This window comes from Pseudophryne corroboree, chromosome 9, assembly GCF_028390025.1.
Source record: "Pseudophryne corroboree isolate aPseCor3 chromosome 9, aPseCor3.hap2, whole genome shotgun sequence".
Taxonomy (NCBI): Eukaryota; Metazoa; Chordata; class Amphibia; order Anura; family Myobatrachidae; genus Pseudophryne; species Pseudophryne corroboree.
This window is the reverse complement of record NC_086452.1, coordinates 349,274,674-349,292,463: the sequence shown is the minus strand read 5'-3', so window position 1 is coordinate 349,292,463 and position 17,790 is coordinate 349,274,674. Positions and strand designations below refer to the sequence as shown.

The following is a 17,790-nucleotide window of genomic DNA, read 5'->3' as shown; positions in this document are numbered from 1 at the left end:
AGAGGTAGCCACAGCCGTGAACTACCGCACTGTACTGTGTCTGCTGCTAATATAGACTGGTTGATAAAGAGATAGTATACTCGTAACTAGTATGTATGTATAAAGAAAGAAAAAAAAACCACGGTTAGGTGGTATATACAATTATGGACGGGCTGCCGAGTGCCGACACAGAGGTAGCCACAGCCGTGAACTACCGCACTGTACTGTGTCTGCTGCTAATATATAGACTGGTTGATAAAGAGATAGTATACTCGTAACTAGTATGTATGTATAAAGAAAGAAAAAAAAACCACGGTTAGGTGGTATATACAATTATGGACGGGCTGCCGAGTGCCGACACAGAGGTAGCCACAGCCGTGAACTACCGCACTGTACTGTGTCTGCTGCTAATATAGACTGGTTGATAAAGAGATAGTATACTCGTAACTAGTATGTATGTATAAAGAAAGAAAAAAAAACCACGGTTAGGTGGTATATACAATTATGGATGGGCTGCCGAGTGCCGACACAGAGGTAGCCACAGCCGTGAACTACCGCACTGTACTGTGTCTGCTGCTAATATATAGACTGGTTGATAAAGAGATAGTATACTCGTAACTAGTATGTATGTATAAAGAAAGAAGAAAAAAACACGGTTAGGTGGTATATACAATTATGGACGGGCTGCCGAGTGCCGACACAGAGGTAGCCACAGCCGTGAACTACCGCACTGTACTGTGTCTGCTGCTAATATATAGACTGGTTGATAAAGAGATAGTATACTCGTAACTAGTATGTATGTATAAAGAAAGAAAAAAAAAACCACGGTTAGGTGGTATATACAATTATGGACGGGCTGCCGAGTGCCGACACAGAGGTAGCCACAGCCGTGAACTACCGCACTGTACTGTGTCTGCTGCTAATATATAGACTGGTTGATAAAGAGATAGTATACTCGTAACTAGTATGTATGTATAAAGAAAGAAAAAAAAACCACGGTTAGGTGGTATATACAATTATGGACGGGCTGCCGAGTGCCGACACAGAGGTAGCCACAGCCGTGAACTACCGCACTGTACTGTGTCTGCTGCTAATATATAGACTGGTTGATAAAGAGATAGTATACTCGTAACTAGTATGTATGTATAAAGAAAGAAAAAAAAACCACGGTTAGGTGGTATATACAATTATGGACGGGCTGCCGAGTGCCGACACAGAGGTAGCCACAGCCGTGAACTACCGCACTGTACTGTGTCTGCTGCTAATATAGACTGGTTGATAAAGAGATAGTATACTCGTAACTAGTATGTATGTATAAAGAAAGAAAAAAAAACCACGGTTAGGTGGTATATACAATTATGGACGGGCTGCCGAGTGCCGACACAGAGGTAGCCACAGCCGTGAACTACCGCACTGTACTGTGTCTGCTGCTAATATATAGACTGGTTGATAAAGAGATAGTATACTCGTAACTAGTATGTATGTATAAAGAAAGAAAAAAAAAACACGGTTAGGTGGTATATACAATTATGGACGGGCTGCCGAGTGCCGACACAGAGGTAGCCACAGCCGTGAACTACCGCACTGTACTGTGTCTGCTGCTAATATATAGACTGGTTGATAAAGAGATAGTATACTCGTAACTAGTATGTATGTATAAAGAAAGAAAAAAAAACCACGGTTAGGTGGTATATACAATTATGGACGGGCTGCCGAGTGCCGACACAGAGGTAGCCACAGCCGTGAACTACCGCACTGTACTGTGTCTGCTGCTAATATATAGACTGGTTGATAAAGAGATAGTATACTCGTAACTAGTATGTATGTATAAAGAAAGAAAAAAAAACCACGGTTAGGTGGTATATACAATTATGGACGGGCTGCCGAGTGCCGACACAGAGGTAGCCACAGCCGTGAACTACCGCACTGTACTGTGTCTGCTGCTAATATATAGACTGGTTGATAAAGAGATAGTATACTCGTAACTAGTATGTATGTATAAAGAAAGAAAAAAAAAACCACGGTTAGGTGGTATATACAATTATGGACGGGCTGCCGAGTGCCGACACAGAGGTAGCCACAGCCGTGAACTACCGCACTGTACTGTGTCTGCTGCTAATATATAGACTGGTTGATAAAGAGATAGTATACTCGTAACTAGTATGTATGTATAAAGAAAGAAAAAAAAACCACGGTTAGGTGGTATATACAATTATGGACGGGCTGCCGAGTGCCGACACAGAGGTAGCCACAGCCGTGAACTACCGCACTGTACTGTGTCTGCTGCTAATATAGACTGGTTGATAAAGAGATAGTATACTCGTAACTAGTATGTATGTATAAAGAAAGAAAAAAAAACCACGGTTAGGTGGTATATACAATTATGGACGGGCTGCCGAGTGCCGACACAGAGGTAGCCACAGCCGTGAACTACCGCACTGTACTGTGTCTGCTGCTAATATATAGACTGGTTGATAAAGAGATAGTATACTCGTAACTAGTATGTATGTATAAAGAAAGAAAAAAAAAACACGGTTAGGTGGTATATACAATTATGGACGGGCTGCCGAGTGCCGACACAGAGGTAGCCACAGCCGTGAACTACCGCACTGTACTGTGTCTGCTGCTAATATATAGACTGGTTGATAAAGAGATAGTATACTCGTAACTAGTATGTATGTATAAAGAAAGAAAAAAAAACCACGGTTAGGTGGTATATACAATTATGGACGGGCTGCCGAGTGCCGACACAGAGGTAGCCACAGCCGTGAACTACCGCACTGTACTGTGTCTGCTGCTAATATATAGACTGGTTGATAAAGAGATAGTATACTCGTAACTAGTATGTATGTATAAAGAAAGAAAAAAAAACCACGGTTAGGTGGTATATACAATTATGGACGGGCTGCCGAGTGCCGACACAGAGGTAGCCACAGCCGTGAACTACCGCACTGTACTGTGTCTGCTGCTAATATATAGACTGGTTGATAAAGAGATAGTATACTCGTAACTAGTATGTATGTATAAAGAAAGAAAAAAAAACCACGGTTAGGTGGTATATACAATTATGGACGGGCTGCCGAGTGCCGACACAGAGGTAGCCACAGCCGTGAACTACCGCACTGTACTGTGTCTGCTGCTAATATATAGACTGGTTGATAAAGAGATAGTATACTCGTAACTAGTATGTATGTATAAAGAAAGAAAAAAAAACCACGGTTAGGTGGTATATACAATTATGGACGGGCTGCCGAGTGCCGACACAGAGGTAGCCACAGCCGTGAACTACCGCACTGTACTGTGTCTGCTGCTAATATAGACTGGTTGATAAAGAGATAGTATACTCGTAACTAGTATGTATGTATAAAGAAAGAAAAAAAAACCACGGTTAGGTGGTATATACAATTATGGACGGGCTGCCGAGTGCCGACACAGAGGTAGCCACAGCCGTGAACTACCGCACTGTACTGTGTCTGCTGCTAATATATAGACTGGTTGATAAAGAGATAGTATACTCGTAACTAGTATGTATGTATAAAGAAAGAAAAAAAAACCACGGTTAGGTGGTATATACAATTATGGACGGGCTGCCGAGTGCCGACACAGAGGTAGCCACAGCCGTGAACTACCGCACTGTACTGTGTCTGCTGCTAATATATAGACTGGTTGATAAAGAGATAGTATACTCGTAACTAGTATGTATGTATAAAGAAAGAAAAAAAAACCACGGTTAGGTGGTATATACAATTATGGACGGGCTGCCGAGTGCCGACACAGAGGTAGCCACAGCCGTGAACTACCGCACTGTACTGTGTCTGCTGCTAATATATAGACTGGTTGATAAAGAGATAGTATACTCGTAACTAGTATGTATGTATAAAGAAAGAAAAAAAAACACGGTTAGGTGGTATATACAATTATGGACGGGCTGCCGAGTGCCGACACAGAGGTAGCCACAGCCGTGAACTACCGCACTGTACTGTGTCTGCTGCTAATATAGACTGGTTGATAAAGAGATAGTATACTCGTAACTAGTATGTATGTATAAAGAAAGAAAAAAAAACCACGGTTAGGTGGTATATACAATTATGGACGGGCTGCCGAGTGCCGACACAGAGGTAGCCACAGCCGTGAACTACCGCACTGTACTGTGTCTGCTGCTAATATATAGACTGGTTGATAAAGAGATAGTATACTCGTAAATAGTATGTATGTATAAAGAAAGAAAAAAAAAACCACGGTTAGGTGGTATATACAATTATGGACGGGCTGCCGAGTGCCGACACAGAGGTAGCCACAGCCGTGAACTACCGCACTGTACTGTGTCTGCTGCTAATATATAGACTGGTTGATAAAGAGATAGTATACTCGTAACTAGTATGTATGTATAAAGAAAGAAAAAAAAACCACGGTTAGGTGGTATATACAATTATGGACGGGCTGCCGAGTGCCGACACAGAGGTAGCCACAGCCGTGAACTACCGCACTGTACTGTGTCTGCTGCTAATATAGACTGGTTGATAAAGAGATAGTATACTCGTAACTAGTATGTATGTATAAAGAAAGAAAAAAAAAACCACGGTTAGGTGGTATATACAATTATGGACGGGCTGCCGAGTGCCGACACAGAGGTAGCCACAGCCGTGAACTACCGCACTGTACTGTGTCTGCTGCTAATATATAGACTGGTTGATAAAGAGATAGTATACTCGTAACTAGTATGTATGTATAAAGAAAGAAAAAAAAAACACGGTTAGGTGGTATATACAATTATGGACGGGCTGCCGAGTGCCGACACAGAGGTAGCCACAGCCGTGAACTACCGCACTGTACTGTGTCTGCTGCTAATATATAGACTGGTTGATAAAGAGATAGTATACTCGTAACTAGTATGTATGTATAAAGAAAGAAAAAAAAACCACGGTTAGGTGGTATATACAATTATGGACGGGCTGCCGAGTGCCGACACAGAGGTAGCCACAGCCGTGAACTACCGCACTGTACTGTGTCTGCTGCTAATATATAGACTGGTTGATAAAGAGATAGTATACTCGTAACTAGTATGTATGTATAAAGAAAGAAAAAAAAACCACGGTTAGGTGGTATATACAATTATGGACGGGCTGCCGAGTGCCGACACAGAGGTAGCCACAGCCGTGAACTACCGCACTGTACTGTGTCTGCTGCTAATATATAGACTGGTTGATAAAGAGATAGTATACTCGTAACTAGTATGTATGTATAAAGAAAGAAAAAAAAACCACGGTTAGGTGGTATATACAATTATGGACGGGCTGCCGAGTGCCGACACAGAGGTAGCCACAGCCGTGAACTACCGCACTGTACTGTGTCTGCTGCTAATATATAGACTGGTTGATAAAGAGATAGTATACTCGTAACTAGTATGTATGTATAAAGAAAGAAAAAAAAACCACGGTTAGGTGGTATATACAATTATGGACGGGCTGCCGAGTGCCGACACAGAGGTAGCCACAGCCGTGAACTACCGCACTGTACTGTGTCTGCTGCTAATATATAGACTGGTTGATAAAGAGATAGTATACTCGTAACTAGTATGTATGTATAAAGAAAGAAAAAAAAACCACGGTTAGGTGGTATATACAATTATGGACGGGCTGCCGAGTGCCGACACAGAGGTAGCCACAGCCGTGAACTACCGCACTGTACTGTGTCTGCTGCTAATATAGACTGGTTGATAAAGAGATAGTATACTCGTAACTAGTATGTATGTATAAAGAAAGAAAAAAAAACCACGGTTAGGTGGTATATACAATTATGGACGGGCTGCCGAGTGCCGACACAGAGGTAGCCACAGCCGTGAACTACCGCACTGTACTGTGTCTGCTGCTAATATATAGACTGGTTGATAAAGAGATAGTATACTCGTAACTAGTATGTATGTATAAAGAAAGAAAAAAAAAACCACGGTTAGGTGGTATATACAATTATGGACGGGCTGCCGAGTGCCGACACAGAGGTAGCCACAGCCGTGAACTACCGCACTGTACTGTGTCTGCTGCTAATATATAGACTGGTTGATAAAGAGATAGTATACTCGTAACTAGTATGTATGTATAAAGAAAGAAAAAAAAACCACGGTTAGGTGGTATATACAATTATGGACGGGCTGCCGAGTGCCGACACAGAGGTAGCCACAGCCGTGAACTACCGCACTGTACTGTGTCTGCTGCTAATATAGACTGGTTGATAAAGAGATAGTATACTCGTAACTAGTATGTATGTATAAAGAAAGAAAAAAAAAACACGGTTAGGTGGTATATACAATTATGGACGGGCTGCCGAGTGCCGACACAGAGGTAGCCACAGCCGTGAACTACCGCACTGTACTGTGTCTGCTGCTAATATAGACTGGTTGATAAAGAGATAGTATACTACTAATATTATATATACTGGTGGTCAGGTCACTGGTCACTAGTCACACTGGCAGTGGCACTCCTGCAGCAAAAGTGTGCACTGTTTAATTTTACTATAATATTATGTACTCCTGGCTCCTGCTATAACCTATAACTGGCACTGCAGTAGTGCTCCCCAGTCTCCCCCACAATTATAAGCTGTGTGAGCTGAGCAGTCTGACAGATATATAATATATATAGATGATGCAGCACACTGGCCTGAGCCTGAGCAGTGCACACAGATATGGTATGTGACTGACTGAGTCACTGTGTGTTAGAGATGAGCGCCGGAAATTTTTCGGGTTTTGTGTTTTGGTTTTGGGTTCGGTTCCGCGGCCGTCTTTTGGGTTCGACCGCGTTTTGGCAAAACCTCACCGAATTTTTTTTGTCGGATTCGGGTGTGTTTTGGATTCGGGTGTTTTTTTCAAAAAACCCTACAAAACAGCTTAAATCATAGAATTTGGGGGTAATTTTGATCCCAAAGTATTATTAACCTCAAAAAACATAATTTACACTCATTTTCAGCCTATTCTGAACACATCACACCTCACAATATTATTTTTAGTCCTAAAATTTGCACCGAGGTCGCTGTGTGAGTAAGATAAGCGACCCTAGTGGCCGACACAAACACCGGGCCCATCTAGGAGTGGCACTGCAGTGTCACGCAGGATGGCCCTTCCAAAAAACCCTCCCCAAACAGCACATGACGCAAAGAAAAAAAGAGGCGCAATGAGGTAGCTGACTGTGTGAGTAAGATTAGCGACCCTAGTGGCCGACACAAACACCGGGCACATCTAGGAGTGGCACTGCAGTGTCACGCAGGATGTCCCTTCCAAAAAACCCTCCCCAAACAGCACATGACGCAAAGAAAAAAAGAGGCGCAATGAGGTAGCTGACTGTGTGAGTAAGATTAGCGACCCTAGTGGCCGACACAAACACCGGGCCCATCTAGGAGTGGCACTGCAGTGTCACGCAGGATGTCCCTTCCAAAAAACCCTCCCCAAACAGCACATGACGCAAAGAAAAAAAGAGGCGCAATGAGGTAGCTGACTGTGTGAGTAAGATTAGCGACCCTAGTGGCCGACACAAACACCGGGCCCATCTAGGAGTGGCACTGCAGTGTCACGCAGGATGTCCCTTCCAAAAAACCCTCCCCAATCAGCACATGATGCAAAGAAAAAGAAAAGAAAAAAGAGGTGCAAGATGGAATTATCCTTGGGCCCTCCCACCCACCCTTATGTTGTATAAACAAAACAGGACATGCACACTTTAACCAACCCATCATTTCAGTGACAGGGTCTGCCACACGACTGTGACTGATATGACGGGTTGGTTTGGACCCCCCCCAAAAAAGAAGCAATTAATCTCTCCTTGCACAAACTGGCTCTACAGAGGCAAGATGTCCACCTCATCTTCACCCTCCGATATATCACCGTGTACATCCCCCTCCTCACAGATTATCAATTCGTCCCCACTGGAATCCACCATCTCAGCTCCCTGTGTACTTTGTGGAGGCAATTGCTGCTGGTCAATGTCTCCGCGGAGGAATTGATTATAATTCATTTTAATGAACATCATCTTCTCCACATTTTCTGGATGTAACCTCGTACGCCGATTGCTGACAAGGTGAGCGGCGGCACTAAACACTCTTTCGGAGTACACACTTGTGGGAGGGCAACTTAGGTAGAATAAAGCCAGTTTGTGCAAGGGCCTCCAAATTGCCTCTTTTTCCTGCCAGTATAAGTACGGACTGTGTGACGTGCCTACTTGGATGCGGTCACTCATATAATCCTCCACCATTCTATCAATGTTGAGAGAATCATATGCAGTGACAGTAGACGACATGTCCGTAATCGTTGTCAGGTCCTTCAGTCCGGACCAGATGTCAGCATCAGCAGTCGCTCCAGACTGCCCTGCATCACCGCCAGCGGGTGGGCTCGGAATTCTGAGCCTTTTCCTCGCACCCCCAGTTGCGGGAGAATGTGAAGGAGGAGATGTTGACAGGTCGCGTTCCGCTTGACTTGACAATTTTGTCACCAGCAGGTCTTTCAACCCCAGCAGACCTGTGTCTGCCGGAAAGAGAGATCCAAGGTAGGCTTTAAATCTAGGATCGAGCACGGTGGCCAAAATGTAGTGCTCTGATTTCAACAGATTGACCACCCGTGAATCCTTGTTAAGCGAATTAAGGGCTGCATCCACAAGTCCCACATGCCTAGCGGAATCGCTCCGTGTTAGCTCCTTCTTCAATGCCTCCAGCTTCTTCTGCAAAAGCCTGATGAGGGGAATGACCTGACTCAGGCTGGCAGTGTCTGAACTGACTTCACGTGTGGCAAGTTCAAAGGGCATCAGAACCTTGCACAACGTTGAAATCATTCTCCACTGCACTTGAGACAGGTGCATTCCATCTCCTATATCGTGCTCAATTGTATAGGCTTGAATGGCCTTTTGCTGCTCCTCCAACCTCTGAAGCATATAGAGGGTTGAATTCCACCTCGTTACCACTTCTTGCTTCAGATGATGGCAGGGCAGGTTCAGTAGTTTTTGGTGGTGCTCCAGTCTTCTGTACGTGGTGCCTGTACGCCGAAAGTGTCCCGCAATTTTTCTGGCCACCGACAGCATCTCTTGCACGCCCCTGTCGTTTTTTAAAAAATTCTGCACCACCAAATTCAAGGTATGTGCAAAACATGGGACGTGCTGGAATTTGCCCATATTTAATGCACACACAATATTGCTGGCGTTGTCCGATGCCACAAATCCACAGGAGAGTCCAATTGGGGTAAGCCATTCCGCGATGATCTTCCTCAGTTGCCGTAAGAGGTTTTCAGCTGTGTGCGTATTCTGGAAAGCGGTGATACAAAGCGTAGCCTGCCTAGGAAAGAGTTGGCGTTTGCGAGATGCTGCTACTGGTGCCGCCGCTGCTGTTCTTGCGGCGGGAGTCCATACATCTACCCAGTGGGCTGTCACAGTCATATAGTCCTGACCCTGCCCTGCTCCACTTGTCCACATGTCCGTGGTTAAGTGGACATTGGGTACAACTGCATTTTTTAGGACACTGGTGAGTCTTTTTCTGACGTCCGTGTACATTCTCGGTATCGCCTGCCTAGAGAAGTGGAACCTAGATGGTATTTGGTAACGGGGGCACACTGCCTCAATAAATTGTCTAGTTCCCTGTGAACTAACGGCGGATACCGGACGCACGTCTAACACCAACATAGTTGTCAAGGACTCAGTTATCCGCTTTGCAGTAGGATGACTGCTGTGATATTTCATCTTCCTCGCAAAGGACTGTTGAACAGTCAATTGCTTACTGGAAGTAGTACAAGTGGGCTTACGACTTCCCCTCTGGGATGACCATCGACTCCCAGCGGCAACAACAGCAGCGCCAGCAGCAGTAGGCGTTACACGCAAGGATGCATCGGAGGAATCCCAGGCAGGAAAGGACTCGTCAGACTTGCCAGTGACATGGCCTGCAGGACTATTGGCATTCCTGGGGAAGGAGGAAATTGACACTGAGGGAGTTGGTGGGGTGGTTTGCGTGAGCTTGGTTACAAGAGGAAGGGATTTACTGGTCAGTGGACTGCTTCCGCTGTCACCCAAAGTTTTTGAACTTGTCACTGACTTATTATGAATGCGCTGCAGGTGACGTATAAGGGAGGATGTTCCGAGGTGGTTAACGTCCTTACCCCTACTTATTACAGCTTGACAAAGGGAACACACGGCTTGACACCTGTTGTCCGCATTTCTGGTGAAATACCTCCACACCGAAGAGCTGATTTTTTTGGTATTTTCACCTGGCATGTCAACGGCCATATTCCTCCCACGGACAACAGGTGTCTCCCCGGGTGCCTGACTTAAACAAACCACCTCACCATCAGAATCCTCCTGGTCAATTTCCTCCCCAGCGCCAGCAACACCCATATCCTCCTCATCCTGGTGTACTTCAACACTGACATCTTCAATCTGACTATCAGGAACTGGACTGCGGGTGCTCCTTCCAGCACTTGCAGGGGGCATGCAAATAGTGGAAGGCGCATGCTCTTCACGTCCAGTGTTGGGAAGGTCAGGCATCGCAAACGACACAATTGGACTCTCCTTGTGGATTTGGGATTTCAAAGAACGCACAGTTCTTTGCGGTGCTTTTGCCAGCTTGAGTCTTTTCAGTTTTCTAGCGAGAGGCTGAGTGCTTCCATCCTCATGTGAAGCTGAACCACTAGCCATGAACATAGGCCAGGGCCTCAGCCGTTCCTTGCCACTCCGTGTGGTAAATGGCATATTGGCAAGTTTACGCTTCTCCTCCGACAATTTTATTTTAGGTTTTGGAGTCCTTTTTTTTCTGATATTTGGTGTTTTGGATTTGACATGCTCTGTACTATGACATTGGGCATCGGCCTTGGCAGACGACGTTGCTGGCATTTCATCGTCTCGGCCATGACTAGTGGCAGCAGCTTCAGCACGAGGTGGAAGTGGATCTTGATCTTTCCCTAATTTTGGAACCTCAACTTTTTTGTTCTCCATATTTTATAGGCAGAACTAAAAGGCACCTCAGGTAAACAATGGAGATGGATGGATTGGATACTAGTATACAATTATGGACGGACTGCCACGGTTAGGTGGTATAAAAAAACCACGGTTAGGTGGTATATATTATAATAATAATACAATTATGGATGGACGGACTGCCTGCCGACTGCCGACACAGAGGTAGCCACAGCCGTGAACTACCGCACTGTACACTGGTTGATAAAGAGATAGTAGTATACTCGTAACAACTAGTATGACACTATGACGACGGTATAAAGAATGGAAAAAAAACCACGGTTAGGTGGTATATATTATAATAATAATACAATTATGGATGGACGGACTGCCTGCCGACTGCCGACACAGAGGTAGCCACAGCCGTGAACTACCGCACTGTACACTGGTTGATAAAGAGATAGTAGTATACTCGTAACAACTAGTATGACACTATGACGACGGTATAAAGAATGAAAAAAAAACCACGGTTAGGTGGTATATATTATAATAATAATACAATTATGGATGGACGGACTGCCTGCCGACTGCCGACACAGAGGTAGCCACAGCCGTGAACTACCGCACTGTACACTGGTTGATAAAGAGATAGTAGTATACTCGTAACAATTAGGATGACACTATGACGGTATAAAGAATGAAAAAAAAAACCACGGTTAGGTGGTAGGTATATAATAATAAATAATACAATTCTGGTCGGACGGACTGCCTGCCGTGTGCCGACACAGAGGTAGCCACAGCCGTGAACTACCGCACTGTACACTGGTTGATAAAGAGATAGTAGTATACTCGTAACAATTAGGATGACACTATGACGGTATAAAGAATGAAAAAAAAAACCACGGTTAGGTGGTAGGTATATAATAATAAATAATACAATTCTGGTCGGACGGACTGCCTGCCGTGTGCCGACACAGAGGTAGCCACAGCCGTGAACTACCGCACTGTACACTGGTTGATAAAGAGATAGTAGTATACTCGTAACAATTAGGATGACACTATGACGGTATAAAGAATGAAAAAAAAAAACACGGTTAGGTGGTAGGTATATAATAATAAATAATACAATTCTGGTCGGACGGACTGCCTGCCGTGTGCCGACACAGAGGTAGCCACAGCCGTGAACTACCGCACTGTACACTGGTTGATAAAGAGATAGTAGTATACTCGTAACAATTAGGATGACACTATGACGGTATAAAGAATGAAAAAAAAAACCACGGTTAGGTGGTAGGTATATAATAATAAATAATACAATTCTGGTCGGACGGACTGCCTGCCGTGTGCCGACACAGAGGTAGCCACAGCCGTGAACTACCGCACTGTACACTGGTTGATAAAGAGATAGTAGTATACTCGTAACAATTAGGATGACACTATGACGGTATAAAGAATGAAAAAAAAACCACGGTTAGGTGGTAGGTATATAATAATAAATAATACAATTCTGGTCGGACGGACTGCCTGCCGTGTGCCGACACAGAGGTAGCCACAGCCGTGAACTACCGCACTGTACACTGGTTGATAAAGAGATAGTAGTATACTCGTAACAATTAGGATGACACTATGACGGTATAAAGAATGAAAAAAAAACCACGGTTAGGTGGTAGGTATATAATAATAAATAATACAATTCTGGTCGGACGGACTGCCTGCCGTGTGCCGACACAGAGGTAGCCACAGCCGTGAACTACCGCACTGTACACTGGTTGATAAAGAGATAGTAGTATACTCGTAACAATTAGGATGACACTATGACGGTATAAAGAATGAAAAAAAAAACCACGGTTAGGTGGTAGGTATATAATAATAAATAATACAATTCTGGTCGGACGGACTGCCTGCCGTGTGCCGACACAGAGGTAGCCACAGCCGTGAACTACCGCACTGTACACTGGTTGATAAAGAGATAGTAGTATACTCGTAACAATTAGGATGACACTATGACGGTATAAAGAATGAAAAAAAAAACCACGGTTAGGTGGTAGGTATATAATAATAAATAATACAATTCTGGTCGGACGGACTGCCTGCCGTGTGCCGACACAGAGGTAGCCACAGCCGTGAACTACCGCACTGTACACTGGTTGATAAAGAGATAGTAGTATACTCGTAACAATTAGGATGACACTATGACGGTATAAAGAATGAAAAAAAAACCACGGTTAGGTGGTAGGTATATAATAATAAATAATACAATTCTGGTCGGACGGACTGCCTGCCGTGTGCCGACACAGAGGTAGCCACAGCCGTGAACTACCGCACTGTACTGTGTCTGCTGCTAATATAGACTGGTTGATATTTAAAGAGATATTAGTAGTATACAACAATACTATACTGGTGGTCAGGCACTGGTCACCACTCCTGCAGCAAAAGTGTGCACTGTTAATTAATATAATTGTACTCCTGGCTCCTGCTAACAACCTGCAGTGCTCCCCAGTCTCCCCCACAATTAATTATAAGCTTTTAATTTATACATTGATGACTGTGCAGCACACTGGGCTGAGCTGAGTGCACACAGACTGAGTCACACTGTGTGACTGACTGTGCTGTGTATCGTTTTTTTTTTCAGGCAGAGAACGGATATAGCAGAGAGAAGTGAACGGATATATTATATTAAATAAAAGTTAACTAGCAACTGCACTGGTCACTGACTGTGGTAAACTAACTCTGTCTGCGACTCTGCACAATCTCTCTCTCTCTATCTAATCTATCTCTATTCTAATGGAGAGGACGCCAGACACGTCCTCTCCCTATCAATCTCAATGCACGAGTGAAAATGGCGGCGACGCGCGGCTCCTTATATAGAATCCGAGTCTCGCGATAGAATCCGAGCCTCGCGAGAATCCGACAGCGTCATGATGACGTTCGGGCGCGCTCGGGTTAACCGAGCAAGGCGGGAAGATCCGAGTCGCTCGGACCCGTGAAAAAAAACATGAAGTTCGGGCGGGTTCGGATTCCGAGGAACCGAACCCGCTCATCTCTACTGTGTGTATCGCTTTTTTCAGGCAGAGAACGGATATATTAAATAAACTGCACTGTGTGTCTGGTGGTCACTCACTATATAATATATTATGTACTCCTGGCTCCTGCTATAACCTATAACTGGCACTGCAGTAGTGCTCCCCAGTCTCCCCCACAATTATAAGCTGTGTGAGCTGAGCAGTCAGACAGATATATATAATATTATATATAGATAATAGATGATGCAGCACACTGGCCTGAGCCTGAGCAGTGCACACAGATATGGTATGTGACTGAGTCACTGTGTGCTGTGTATCGCTTTTTTCAGGCAGAGAACGGATTATAAATAAAACTGGTGGTCACTATCAGCAAAACTCTGCACTGTACTGAGTACTCCTAATGCTCCCCAAAATTAGTAAATCAAGTGTCTCTCTAATCTATTCTAAACGGAGAGGACGCCAGCCACGTCCTCTCCCTATCAATCTCAATGCACGTGTGAAAATGGCGGCGACGCGCGGCTCCTTATATAGAATCCGAGTCTCGCGATAGAATCCGAGCCTCGCGAGAATCCGACAGCGTCATGATGACGTTCGGGCGCGCTCGGATTAACCGAGCAAGGCGGGAAGATCCGAGTCGCTCGGACCCGTGAAAAAAAACATGAAGTTCTGGCGGGTTCGGATTCAGAGAAACCGAACCCGCTCATCTCTACCCCACACGGTGCATGTTTTGCAGGTCTCCTCACAGAATCGCAAGTGACATAATTAACTCCACCTGTGGACCTTTTAAAATGTGTCAGTGATTAATTAATACACCTGTGCACCTGCTGGGTTTCCTGCAAAACATGCACTGTGTGGGGTCCTGAGGACCGTGTTGAGAACCACTGTTCTAGAGGATTAAGGAGTACAGACACATCCCTTAAGGCTCCCATACATTACTGCGATTTCTCCTATGGGAGAAATCGCAGCCGATGCCCCTTGAGCCACCCATGTGGTCCTTTTGCATGTGACATATCACATGCGATCCCTTTCCCCGCTGTCGGTGGTCGTATGTGCAGTATGTCCAATCTCCGACTACGATCTAATGCGGGACCACGCATCGGATCAGATGTTAAACACATCCGATTTGGCCAATTTCACCCGATTTCCCAACCTGGTCCGTTGGAAACGGGTGAAAAGAGGCCATATCGGACAAGTGTATGGTAAGCTTTAATCCAGTGGTTCCCAAAACTGGCTGCTGATTGGAAAAAAGAGAGGTGAGGTTCAACGGGTTGGTGCAACCCTGTCCACCATCACATAACTGACCCTAAGGATGACAGGTAAGCACAATTAAATTTCATTTTATATTTTTTTTCTGAGTATCAATACAAAAAATCCTGAAGCCCTAGAGCGCTGTGATTCAAGAAAGTTTGGGAACCACTGCCTTATGTCAAATCAGATTGCTGAATAGTCTAAGATGCAGCAGCTATACTAGAACAATTGTAGTACATCCTATAGCTTAATGATCTGTACATTAATCTCCAATACATTTCATTAATGTAATATACTAATTTTTTTACTTTTACCCCAATGACATCAATTTGTACACTTTCACACATGCACAATATTTATGCGTTCCCTATTTATTCCATATGCTCTGCTTTTCCTCAGTGACCCCCTGCACCTTATGATGTTCTATTAATGCAGACTAATTTCTGTACTATATGTTATCTCCCCTTCAGACTCATATGATTCTGGCAGTTCTATGATAATCATCTCTTTACCTGACACGTGGGTGATTGAAATCTGCACCACATCTAATTTACTCAATTTTCAGAACTCTCTGTTAGTCCTCCTGCCAGAGTCCTCACTGTCAGTGACTTCTTCTGTTGTCCAGTCCTGTCTCCTCACTGGGGCACCTTAGTTATACATATAATAACCCTGACAGGAAATTGGGGAGGAGCACAATGCGTGGTTCTTCTCTGGGTTGTTTGCGATGAGTTTTCTTAAAGATGTATTTTGAAAAGATATTAAAACACCAAAATATTACAATCAACATTTTCGTTAGCCAGCATTTAAACGATCAGGTATTGTTCAGCATTCATCTGTATTAGTAATAATGCTTTTTAGATGGGAGAAAAATAAATAAATATAGTCAACAATCTTGCTGATCAACTGTACAGTATATGCCATTTTTACTTAAATGTCAAGTTTACCAGGTATCAGTGAAGGTTATTAGCGAGTAGGGGCGGATTGGCCATAGGGATCATCAGGAAGATTCCTGGTAGGCTGATGTGTCTGTGGGGCCTATTTTGTGTTTTGTCTTGTGGCCCCACCCCCCATGTGACAGACAGCCCACAGCCCTCTATACTGCATTGTCCTCATTCATTCTGTTATTCCATCTCTGCAGTACAGCAACTCTGCCATCCAGTGACACTGCCATGGCTACATGGCATGTTATACCTCTTGTGCTGCCCATGTAGGGCCACTTCTACAAAATTTTACAGGGACACTTTTAGTTCGCAATCCACCAGTCTGCAGCAAAAGATTCAAGGAAGGCTGCATTTGTGTACAATCAGGCCCTATATGGAGGGATTCCGCCCCCTCAACAGACTGCACCCCCATTAGGGCTGCTTCCATAAATTTCTCAGACTGATTTTCCATTCTAATCCGCCCATGTCAGCTGGTTTCTGCCATCAATGTGCTATCCTTCAGGAACTGCCTCTAGCAATTCAGGTTTCTATCATTTGGGTGTAGATCATTGTTCCCTTACATGGATGACCACACTTGCAGGATTTCTGTTGATGATCAGCACGGGTGTTTTTACCTATCCAAGTTCAATTTTTTCTGATGGAGGGAGTAGAAATTGGGAAGATTTTATGTTGAGCAGCAGGGTACCATCTGGTGATAATTATTAAAATAGAATTCATGTTACATAAAAAAAAAAAAAGAATAATACTAATAACACTAATAATAATAATAATAATAATAATAATAATAATAATAATAGTAATAATACAATTATCCACAGATAGAAATACTTTTGAAAGTAAGATGACAATTTAATTGGTAGCAAGTTCCACAGTGTGTGATTGTGGGTTAATTAATGCACATTTCCCAGGAAATTTTCATGAATCATGCTCCTACAGTATTTCCTGCACAATTCAATTAAAAAGGGTAAGTTGCGGGCATCAAAACTGTTTTGCACGTTAACTTTGCAGTGTGCGTACTATGTGAGGCACATGAAAGAGATGGGAAATCATCCAGAACCCTCAAAAAGGAGTAATCAAGATAGGATGATTGTGTATGAGGCTGTTAGTAGCCACAAGCAAAGTACTGGAAGCAGGGGTGTAGCGAGGGTGGCTCTGGTAGAGCACAAGCTCCGGCCGTCAAAAATGTTAGAGTGCGCACTGCTGCTCACCATAGTTTTTGGCATACATTGGCCAATATGTGAGCCTGCCCAGCATCCAGGGTCATCTAAGCAGCAGTGAAGGCGTCTGGACAAAGCAATGCACTGGGGCCCCTACCCATCCTCCAGCGATATGGGTGGGGGAATGCTATCAATGGCAGCTTTGATGTCCTGCAGGGCAATAGGGAGTGATCTATCTTCCGCTCAGCATGTAGGACCTAGAGCAGTCATTTCTGCTAATTACTCCTTTATTGCACAAATGGTGGGAGATGTGGTGGGAGGGAGAACACTAAACTGTTGAAGTGGGCATTGGACTGAATGAAGGAGCCCCCGGGTACATGACTTCTAGGTTGGTAAGGCGTGCTTAATATGCAGCGGAGGGGTGGATAGTGGAGTGGACTTAATATTCATAATTTTCCAGTGGGTGGTCAGATTGCTTGACTGCAGATATCTCCAGTTCCTGGAAATAGATTTCTTATTTTTCAAAGGGATA

At 44.2% G+C, this 17,790-nt stretch overlaps 1 protein-coding gene across 1 annotated transcript in view; it reads right to left on the bottom strand.

Annotated features, from left to right (window-relative positions):
- Positions 1 to 15,859, bottom strand: part of IL2RB (interleukin 2 receptor subunit beta) — a 133,429-nt gene extending 117,570 nt beyond the window's left edge. Inside the window, exon 1 of the mRNA XM_063940655.1 lies at positions 15,673 to 15,859. The gene's annotated coding sequence lies outside the window, so the exon portion shown is untranslated. The remainder of the gene's footprint in view (positions 1 to 15,672) is intronic.
- Positions 15,860 to 17,790: the final 1,931 nt, after the last annotated feature.